The following is a 12,079-nucleotide window of genomic DNA, read 5'->3' as shown; positions in this document are numbered from 1 at the left end:
GACAGGGAGCGGCGCAGGCATAATATTGGTAGATGAAAAAGGAACCCAAATAGAGGTCTCCTTAAAATTTGAATTCCCGGCCTCGAACAATCAGGCAGAATATGAGGCCTTGATTGCCGGGTTAAAACTAGCAGAGGAAGTTGGTGCCACAAAAGTAGCAATCTATAGCGACTCACAGGTGGTGACCTCCCAAATAAGCGGAGAGTATCAGGCAAAGGACCCCAATATGAAAAGGTACTTGGAAAAAACCTTGGAGCGCCTCGGGCGCTTCGCAGAAACCGAGGTCAAACACATAACTCGGGATCTAAATAGTAGAGCGGACGCCCTCTCCAAATTAGCAAGTACCAAACCAGGAGGAAACAACAGAAGCCTGATTCAAGAAACCCTTCAAGAACCCTCGGTAGCAAAAACAGAAGATAAACAAGAGACACTTGAGGTAGTCGGTTTAAACCTCGGATGGATGAATCCCTTAGTCAAATACCTGAAATTCGACATCCTCCCTAAAGAGGAAAAAGAGGCTAAAAAGATCCGAAGGGAAGCACAACATTATACTTTGGTGAGAAATGTCCTTTACAGAAGAGGGATATCAACACCATTACTAAAGTGCGTACCGACCTCAAGAACTACCGAGGTGTTGGAGGAGGTACATAGTGGGATCTGCGGGAACCATCTAGGAGCAAGGTCACTCGCCAGGAAAGTAATCCGAGCAGGATTCTACTGGCCGACCTTGCAGAAAGATGCCACAGACTTTGTGAAAAAATGCCAACCATGCCAGATGCATGCAAATTTCTACGTAGCTCCACCAGAAGAGCTCATCAGTATCACTTCCCCCTGGCCCTTTGCAAAATGGGGAATGGATTTGCTAGGTCCTTTTCCCCAAGCACCAGGGCAAGTCAAATACTTAATCGTAGGAATAGACTACTTCACAAAGTGGATAGAAGCCGAACCACTAGCCACCATCACCGCTCAAAGAAGTCGCAGGTTCCTCTACAAAAACATCATCAAGAGGTATGGAATACCTTATTCCATCACCACAGACAATGGAACTCAATTTACCAATGCCACCTTCAGAAGTCTAGTAGCCAGTCTGAAAATCAAGCACCAATTCACCTCGGTGGAGCACCCACAAGCCAATGGGCAAGCCGAGGCAGCTAACAAGGTCATACTGGCAGGACTCAAGAAGAGGCTACAGGAAGCAAAGGGAGCTTGGGCTGAAGAGCTCCCTCAGGTGCTATGGGCTTATAGGACAACTCCCCAATCCGCCACGGGAGAAACACCCTTCCGACTAGTCTACGGCGTGGAAGCCATGATTCCAATAGAAATCAATGAGCAAAGCCCAAGGGTAATTCTCCATGACGAGGTCGGAAACATACAGGGGCACAAAGAGGAGCTCGACTTGCTCCCCGAAGTCCGAGAAGGGGCCCAAATAAAAGAAGCGGCATTAAAACAAAGGATGACTGCCAGGTACAACAAGAAAGTCATTCGAAGAACATTTGCCCTAGACGACTTGGTCCTAATCAGGAACGACATCGGAGTCAACAAATCAGGAGAAGGAAAGCTCGCCGCAAATTGGAAGGGGCCATACAAGATCAAGGAAGTGTTAGGGAAAGGTTATTATAAAATAACCGACCTAAATGGCACTGAGCTACCAAGGTCGTGGCATGCTTGTAATTTAAAAAGGTACTATAGTTAAAAGCGAACTCTACTCCCTGATGTACTCTTTTCCCAACTTCATGATTTTTTTCCCAAAAGGGTTTTTTCTGGAGAAGGGTTTTTAACGAGGCATCATAGTAGAGACTAAGGGAACAGACTATCAAAACCCTTAGTAGCGAAAGAAGGTACCTCCCCAATCAATAAAGATCTTTTTCATTTATAATATCTCTTACAAATATCCTCCTTTATTTTTCTAAGTCTTTCTACGAAACGCGCCGACTTAAGCTCGACAAAACGTGAAAATCCCATGAATCGACCTAGATGGTCGTCAGGATAAAACGACGAGGTACAGGTCGGTGTAAAGAGGTTATATGAGTTGATCGTAAAAACTCGGGAAACAATCCGACTCATAAGTCGGAACGAGATCCTGAGTATGAAAACTTGGAAATACTTCGATCCATAGATCGAAGTGTAAAACCGAGTACAGGAAAAACGCATCGCAAAAATAACCTAAGTCATGAGAACTCGCTAAAACAAAAGCTGAGCATGAGGAATAACAAAAAGAGATAGGAAAACCTAAGGAGAAGCTTCAAGGACGCCTAAAAAGTCCTCAACGAAAAACAAAATGTTTTCAAAGAAAAAGCTAAGGGGAATTCAGGAAAACCAGAAAAGCATACACGAAAAAGGTAACTTAAAACCCTTATCCAAAAAAGGGGCATTCACCTTTGTTTGAAAGAGCCCTTATCCAAAAAAGGCACCGAACAGAACATTTTGTTTACGGCCTTAAAAGGCCAAAAATTGTTCACACAAACCAACAACAATAAATGAGTTTAAAAAAGGGGGGACCCACAGGCTGGGCCCCCATATAGCCATAGAAATAAAAAATCACTTCTTCAAAGGAGTAGAGGAACCACCACCACCAGGACCAGGAGGAGGAACTGAAGAGGAAGTCGGAGGAACGGAGGACGAACTCGGAGGATCTCGAGGAGGAGACTCAATAATCCTCTGCCCCCGAGTCTTCAAATCTGACTCAGAGACAACCTCGGGGACAGGAGGATACACGATGGCGCCATCAATAACTACCTTGTCAGGATGTAGAGGAGAAAGATCCAAGTCGGGAGCGATAACTCTGACTTGTTCCAAGAAAATTCTCCAAGACTCCTCGGCACCATCGGCAATAGAGTCCTCCAACTCGGCGTATGCGTTCCGAGAATTCAGTAAGTCCTTCCTCACGGCCACAATAAACTGTGATAGCTGTCTTGTGCCGTCTTCCTCAAATTCGCCTCCAAAGTGCATTGAGCCCGCAGCTTACCCTCCTCCTCCTTAAGGTGATCCCTCTCCTTCTTCAACTTATCTCTCTCCTCCTTCAACTTCTTCTCATGTTTTTCGTAAAGAAGAATCCTCCCCTCCAACTCCTCAACCTTCGAGGATGCCCCCAAAGAGCAGAGGGGAGTCTTCTCGAAAATGTCCAAAAGTTTGCCACAAACACCCGCTGTCCTAAAACTCTCCTCGGCCATGGTGGTGAGGTGGTTTCGAACAGAAACATCATCCATATTTATAAAAGGATAGATGTTCTTTCGGACGAATGCCAAAGCATCCGCCTTAACCCCACCATCAAAAGAAGAAGGGCCAGACTCTGAAGTCTTGCGTTTCTTCTTCTCTGGCTCGGAGAGAATTTGGGCAGAAGGGGGTGGTCGAGACAAACTTGAGGAAGAAATAACAATAGGTTGAGAGGGAGTCCCAGTATTTGTAGGAGGAGGAGGAAGAGGAGGAGGAGAGGTGATCGCCCTGGCACCTCCCGATCTAGCCCGGGACTTCGCCTTAGCCTCCTGGACCCTTTGGTAAGCCTCTTGAGCATTCTTCTTTGCCATATCTACAAGAAAAACGACCAACAGTCATAAGTCGGTAATGTTCAAGTCGGTAATGTTCAAAGTCGGTAGAAACAACTCGGAAATCAAGAATGCATGCACTACCTAATTGAGTTTGAACAAAGGTCGGCGTTCCTTGAAGGATTTTTCTGGTATCCAAGTATGGGGACCTCCCCCACGCTTCTCGGAAAAACCCCACAATAGCCGCCTCCACCTCGTCCAGGTCATCTGGACCATACTTTTCACAAGGGGAGGCCGGCAACCAATAAAGGGGAAAGCGAGGGGAGGAATGCTCATCCAGGAAAAAGGGATGGTGACCCTCTACGGCTTGAACTTTGAAAAAATAGTTTTTGAAGTCATGAAAAGATTCGTCAAAAAGGGTGAAAATCCTCCGACCTTGTATGGCTCGGAAGGATACCCACTGCTGTTTGTTGTTTAGCCCACTAAAGGGCTTGGTCATATGGAAAAGAAAGAAGAAAATCCTCAAAGAGGTCGGAAAGTCCAGTGCATGGCTAATAAACTGGTAGATCTTCAAAAAACCCCAAGAATTGGGGTGAAGTTGAGTAGGGACAACTTTACAGTGGTGCAAAACGGATATCTCAAAATCCGAGAAAGGAAGGAAAACACCCAAGCGGGTGATCATACATTCATACATGAAGAAAAAATGAGGAACTGCCTCATTAACCCTCCCAAAACAGACCCGGTCTTCAGGACCCGGGGTGATCAATTCATATTTTGGCTCGTCCTCCTCCGAAGTACAGAGCCGGTGATGAGTACGAAGATGAGTGATAAACTCAGCATCGACCAGGGGTTCCTCCCCAAGAACAGTGTCATCAACCCACAAAGAAAGAACATCTACGGAAGTCATTTTTTATACAAAGAAAAATGGCAGAAACCTACAAAAAGAAAAAGAAAAAGAAAAATCAAAAAACACGGCCCCTAAAGAAGAGAGATGCGAAGCCAGAATCTACAGGTCGACCTATCTACTCACAAAACAAAACATGCAAATGCGAAGCATGACATAGAAGAAACAAAACTAACCTTTATCCGAAGAAACGAAGGTTGGAAAGAACGGGAATCTTCGAACACAAGAATGCAGCACGAGCAGGGAAAAAGAAAAGTTTGAAAGATTACAGAAACGGAAAAACGAAAGAGAGGGAAAGTATTTATAAATAGGCTGAGGGGCATAATGGTAAAAACGAGGCAGTCATTAATGAGACTGCACCGTTACCAAAGCCCTCAATCCCTAAATGATCCCTCAACGGACACGACGCTTGAATTGACGTAACTGTCAGAAACAAAAGGTCGCGAAAATCACGTCGGTTTCAAAACCCGTGAAAGTCGGCTGCGAACCCGAGTTGAATACTTGCACCCAAGCCTTAAAAGGATCTTGGGCTCAAGTAGGGGCACTGTTCATACCCTGGCCCAATGCTAAGGGCCCAGGTCCAACCAAAATGCCTGATCCAATAGGTTAAGCCTAGCGAAGCACCGACTTCCACTTAAGAAGTCGGTACCAACCACGACTTAGTATGAAGAAGTCGGTTATGAGATTAGCTGGCAGATAAACACTCATTCAAATGAGTAACCGCCCCGAAAATCTCTCTAACCACTTCATAAAGCCATATCTTAACCTCCCCAAGATAATGGGACGGTTAACACCCTAAAGATACGGCACTACACCAACGGTGGTTATTGGCTCACCACTATAAGTACACTGACACCAATCAGGTATTTCTAAGCCCAATACTCTCTAGACCTGCTCACACCCTTGCTAACTTAAGCATTGGAGTGTCTTTGCAGGTACCACCCCCATTCCTGCACGCGAGCAAGTCGGACGGAGCCACCCGAGTTGCAGACACACCCGGAGTTCTCCTCCTTCTTACACTTGGGCCATCAAACGTCATCCATCTTATTAATCTCCGGTTACCCACCGTAACAGAATGTAATTGTTAAATTAAATTGAATTGATGAACGCAGGTGTTCTGAATTTGAATTGAATTGATAATATCTAAATTATAGACAGAAGTGTTTTAAATTTGATTTCATATAATGGATTATGTTTCGTTCACTGAGTACAATCAGGTGAACTGAAATGGTCAACACCACTGAACCGAACACCAATCATGTGCTAAATAAACGTGATAAGCATTCAATCGGTAAGAAAAACATTTCTGCATGCACAAGGACTCAACTGAACACATTAACAATCAATTGAATCAAAATGAGCAACTCCACTTAACCGAACAAAATGTTGGTGTTGTTGGTGATGATTATAACGAAAAAAGAAGAAGAAGAAGAAGAAGAACCTACATGTGCGAATTTGAAAGAAGAAGAAGAAGGAGGAAGAGGAGGAGAAATACTATTTTGTTGATTGAAAGTTGATCACCATTTATTCACCACATGAACATTGTTCGATTCAGTAGCCTTTGTAATTTTTGATTCACCAGATGAATGTTGTTCGGTTTGGTGGCCTCCTTTTACTTTGTTTAGTGTTTAAGATTATTGTGATAGCATGCAGCAATCATTTTCTAGCTATCTCAACGTAATAACCTCATTCAACTGATTTGAAGTTGATTAATTTATTGTTTCAATTCAGAAATCCAGATCGAAGAAGAAAGAAGAAGAAGAACGACAAAGCTAATTAGGTTGAAGTCAATCCAGATCCATAACGAAGAACGCGAGTAGAGAAGAAGAAGAACAAGAAAGAAAACGCGAGCAGAGGAGAACGGCGAAGCCCATAACACAAGAAGAATGAGTAGGTTGCAGCAAAATATTTACGTTGAGTAAAGGTCTTAGAAAGTTTACGTTATATGTAGCGCATGAATCACAAACGATTTGGAGATCGGAGGAGGCGCGTATAGCCAAAAAGACTTGGATAACATCTATATATTTTTTACATGAATGTAGAGCTTTTCTCTATTGTGTTAATATATTTTTATTATAAATTTAATTTTAATATAATTTCAGTGTAAAGTAGTTTTATCTGTACATCCAATCACGTAACGACATATCGATAAAAATAACTACTTTTTACTTTACTTTGACTATATGAATAATTATCCAAAAAAATAAATGTGATTGTACGATTTTATAAAATATTCTACACTGTGAGTATATTACAATTAAACCCTATATTATTATATTTATATAAAATATTTTTATATAAATATTTTAAATAAATTAGGTTTGTATATTTTTTATAAAAATTTTTAAATTTTTACATATTTTTTATTAATTATTTTTAGTACCAATAATAAAAAAAACTGAAAGGATTGAGTTAGAGAATCATTTCTCAGATTCAAGAACTCAAAGGATTGAGTTATCTTGAGCCCAATTTCAGATGATAATCGATTAGGTATTAAATTTATTTTTGTTTTTTTTATTTTAAATAGATTATCACATATTGATAAATAATTTATTTTCGATACGACATTGATACGACATTGTTAGAGAATTATTAGAATTATTTTAGATCAGTTAGTATCGTTTATATTTATATAACATATCTTTATATTAATTATAGGATTATATGCTTTTATTACTTTATTCTTCTGACACCTATATATATCCCTTGTACATTGTACTTTTGATCAATCTGAATAATACACAAAACACTTTTCTCATATTTCTCTCTTGTTTCTAACATGGTATCAAGAGTTTAGGTTGTTTTTTTTTCAAGAAACAATTGGTTTCTAACTCTTTTATCTTGTTTCACCAGCAGTACTTTGTCCTTAGTTTTCGACTTTTTTCCGACGCCTTGGTTTGTCACCGCCGCCAGCCTTGCCTTCTCCTCGTTGCAAGCTTTTCAAGGAGCTCCGCTACGCCGTCTGAAACCTCCGCACGCGCCTCCACGCGCGGCCGAAACCTCGCTGGCCGCACCCATTGTCTCTCTTTCCAGACGCTTCAACAACCATTGGATCTTTGTGCACATCGCACGCTCCACAAGCCTCCACGTGTCGTGCTGCAGCTCTCCCAGCGGCCCGCCCGCGTGCGCCCAGACCCGACCCTCAGCTCCGACCCGCGTTCCAGCTCAGCGCCAGCGTGTCTCCTCTCTACAGTCCGAAGCCGGGCGTGTCTTCCTTTTTGCTAACGTGGCACACAGTGGGATCCTCCCTAAGGTTTTTTGGTGAGCTCTTTTCGATTTTGGCCTCCGTTTTCTTGTTTTTGGCTCCAAAGTTGAAGTTTTTCTCTCCTCTCCGTATTTTGACTCGGGATGCTTTAATCACATGTCTCCATTGCGTAATCTCTTCTCGTCTCTGTCTACCACTACAAATGGACCTTCTGTCAATACTACTAATGGTTCCCTCTTACACGCAACACACAAGGGTTCTATCTCTCAGTTGATTCTTAATCTTCCTGATACTTATTTTGTTCCCAACTTAAACTTTAATCTTATTTATGTTGGTCAACTTGTTAATCTAGGTTTTGATGTCACTTTTTCTATCTCTGGTTGTCGTGTACAGGGTCGTCAGACGGGACAAGTCATCGGGACTGGACGTAAGGTTGAAAGGTTGTTTGAAGTCAAGAATTTTCATATTTCTCATGTACCAAATCTCTATGTTGCTTCTTCTCCATCTACTCTTCACTTATGGCATCAACGTCTTGTCCACAGCTCCTTAGGAAAATTGTGTCCTCTTGTATCTCAAGGTATTTTGAGTCAGGTTCCTAATGAATCTTTTGATTGCATTTCTTGTTAAACTTCCAAACAACATGCTTTATCTTTTCATAATAATTCCTCTCTTGCTTGCTCTTCTTTTGATCTCATTCACTCTGATGTTTGGAGTCCCGCTCCCACTGCTTCTATGGGAGGAGCTCAATACTTTGTTGTTTTCATTGATTATTATTCACGCTTTACTTGGGTTTAATTGATGACCAGTCGCCATGAGTTACCTCATATTTATATTAACTTTTTCACTGTGATTAAAACTCAGTTTTCTAAGGTCATTAAGGTTTTTTGCCGTGATAATGCTATGGAATATCGTGATTCCAAACTCTTAATCTTTCTTGCAGAACAGGGTACCATGTCTGAGTTTTCTTGCCCTAGTACGTCTCAACAAAATGACCGAACTGAATGCAAACACCGTCACATTTTTGACTATGTACGTGCAATGCTTATTCCTTCTTCGTGTCCTAAGCGTACTCGGGGTGAAACTGTTCTTACTATTGTTCATGTTATCATTAGACTCCCTTCTTCTGTTCTTGGTATTGTTACTCCCTTTGAGCATCTTTATCGTACCTCCCCATATTATAATTCTCTTCGAGTTTTTGATTGTGTCTGTTTTGTTCTTCTTTAGCCTCATGAACAAAGTAAACTTGAACCTCGGGCTCGTATGTGTTGTTTCCTTGGTTATGGCACTGAACACAAACGTTATCATTGTTGGGATCCTGTCTCTAAACGTATTCGTATATCTCGTCATGTTGTCTTCTGGGAGCATCACATGTTTTCTCGGTTCTCCTTCTTTGAGTCTATTCCTCATACCCAGTCACCTTTTTTCACTAACCCCAATATTGATCTTTTTTCTAGTGATGATTCTATAGGTTCTATCTCGAGTCACCCTTCACAGCCTCCTGTTCTTCCTCCTTCTCTATTTTCTGATGATTCTAGACCGGACGACGCTCCTACTCCTACCGTCATGCCTCCTCCTTCCACTCGCTGTTCCAGGGTGAGAAATCCACCTCCTCATCTTCTTGATTATCATTATTTTTCTACAATTCTTCATCAACATGAACCTAAGTCATTCAGAGAAGCCTCCACAAATCCAAATTGACAACAAGCAATGCAGGAAGAAATACAGGCACTTGAAAAAGCACACACTTAGGACTTGGTTGATTCTCCTTCTAATCAGGAAGTTGTGAGAAGCAGATGGGTATATAAGATCAAGACTCAATCTGATGGTTCTATTGACCGTTATAAGACACGATTGGTTGCTCAGGGTTGTACTCAAGAGTATGGTATTGACTATGAAGAGACTTTTGCTCCTGTTGCTCGTCCCACATCTGTTCAAGCTCTTCTTGCCATTGCTACGGTCAAAAAATGGTCTCTCAGTCAGATGAATGTGAAGAATGCATTTCTTAATAAAGATTTGAAACAAAAGGTCTATATGAAACCCCCTCCGGGTTATTCTTGTCCTTCTGGCAAAGTTTGTCTCCTTCGCAAGGCACTTTATGGGCTTAAGCAAGCTCCTCGTGAATGGTTTGACAAGTTCAGCACTACCATATGCAGTCTTGGCTTCACTTGCAGTCCTCATGAGAATGCTGTCTTTATTCATAAAAGAGAACGTGGACTTGTTCTTCTACTTCTGTATGTTGATGACATGATCATTACTCGAGATGATGCTGATGGTATCTCTGGTCTCAAGGCGTCCCTTCAGCGTACTTTTGAGATGAAAGATCTTGGTTCTCTCAGCTATTTTCTTGGTCTAGAAGTCATATCCACCGATGATGACATCTATCTCTCTCAAGCTAAATATGCTTCAGATCTTCTTACTCGAGTCGGAATTACAGATAGTCGCACTGAGTCTACTCCTCTTGAGCCTAATGTTCGATTTACTCCTATGGATGGCACTGTTTTGGATAATCCTACTCTTTATCGAAAGCTAGTTGGAGGACTCGTCTACTTAACTGTCACCCGACCAGACATTACCTATCCAGTTAATGTACTTAGCCAGTTCTTGTCAGCTCCTCGTACTACTCACTATGCGGCAGTTCTTCGCATTCTTCGCTACATCAAATGCACTCTATTTCATGGCCTTTATTTTTCTGCCCATTCCTCTTTGTCCCTTCAGGCATACTCTGATGCTGATTGGGCTGGTGATCCCACTGATCGTCGTTCTACTACTGGTTACTGTTTGTTTCTTGGTGACGCTCTCATTTCTTGGCGTGCTAAGAAGCAAACATTCACTGCTCGATCAAGCACAGAGGCTGAGTACCGTGCCCTCGCTGACATCACTGCTGAAGTTATGTCAATTCCTTGGCTTCTCCAAGATTTGGGTGCTCCTCAGTTGTCCCCTACTGATGTTTTTTGTGACAACCTCAGTGCTATTTAGATTGCCCATAATGATGTCTTTCTTGAACGCACCAAACACATTGAGATTGATTGTCACTTTGTTCGGCAACGTATCCTTATTGATGTTGTTCGTCTCATTGCTGTTGGAACATTAGATCAGACTATTGATATCTTCACGAAAGCTCATCACCCGACTCGTTTCCGGACTTTGTTATCCAAACTCAAGATGGTATCCTTAGCTCCCACTTGAGTTTGAGGGAGGATGTAAGAGAATCATTAGAATCATTTTGGATCAGTTAGTATCATTTATATTTATATAGCATATTTGTATATTAATTATAGGATTTTATGCTTTTATTACTTTGATTCTTCTGGCACCTATATATACCCTTTGTACATTATATTTTTTATCAACCTGAATAATACACAAAATACTTTTTTTAGATTTCTCTCTTGTTTCTAACAAACATAAATCCTAGTAAAATAAGTAAGGCTCTCCATTTTTATTATCATAAATGTGATAATGTGTTTAATATTATGTTTAATTTATTTTAAAAAATAAATAATATATAATTTCTTATTTTAACAAATAAATTAAGTAATTTAGATATTAAAATAAAAGACCCTAAAAATTTATTTTATAAGGAGATTCTTACAACTTCATACAAAAGAATAAAAATTTTTATATAGAATGATTTGCCAATGGTTTATAGCAACAGAAATGTTCTTGATACAGATTCAAAGAGTGAAGAAATATCGAAAAAGGAAAAATAATATATTTGTAGTTTTATATATTATATAAATATGTATGTTAACATCCACTTTATAGCAAATGGATTGGTTTGTTATTAGAGTATTTAATGATTTTTTTAATTTTAGCACTGAAGATGTGCTAACTGCTAAGTAAGTAATTTATAATAAGAAAAAAAATCATATATGTAATATTTGTTCCTACAATCTCTTTGAGAATTGTTTTCTTTCATTCTTCATTATATGGTTGACATGGTGATCCTTTTAATAGTTATGAAATGTTGTTGAAGAAATTTTGTCGACATGATGCTTGAAAAAATGTCAAGAAAATTTTTTTTATCGAAAATAGGAAGGATAAATAGTTTTGGTGTTGACGTGTACTTATAAACTCGGAAATAGGATTATAGTGTAGAAAAGTTCAAACATGCAATTCAATTATAGTTTTAAATTAGTCAAATATTATATACAGTCCGTTATTAATAATAACGGTATCCACAATATTACCAAAAGATCGGAACAAATAAAAGGAAGCTAACACTTCACTCATTTATATAAACGAGTCAATAACTTTAAAGAGGGTAGGTCACACACCACGCTTTATTTCTTCTTTACATTATCTTCTTAACATATTATTCTGACTTGAGTGTCGGAATACTTTTTGCAAGTGCTCCTATTACAGTATTTTGTACTGTCGATGTGTTTCATCCTTCTCCTAGAACAACATATAGCTCTCCGTCAAAATTGAATAATTGCTCAAAGAAGCCCTCATACCTCGGTTATACACGAACGAAACAAGTGTCAA

Source organism: Arachis stenosperma, chromosome 9 (genome assembly GCF_014773155.1).
Source record: "Arachis stenosperma cultivar V10309 chromosome 9, arast.V10309.gnm1.PFL2, whole genome shotgun sequence".
NCBI classification, from domain to species: domain Eukaryota; kingdom Viridiplantae; phylum Streptophyta; class Magnoliopsida; order Fabales; family Fabaceae; genus Arachis; species Arachis stenosperma.
This window is presented reverse-complemented; position numbering follows the sequence as displayed.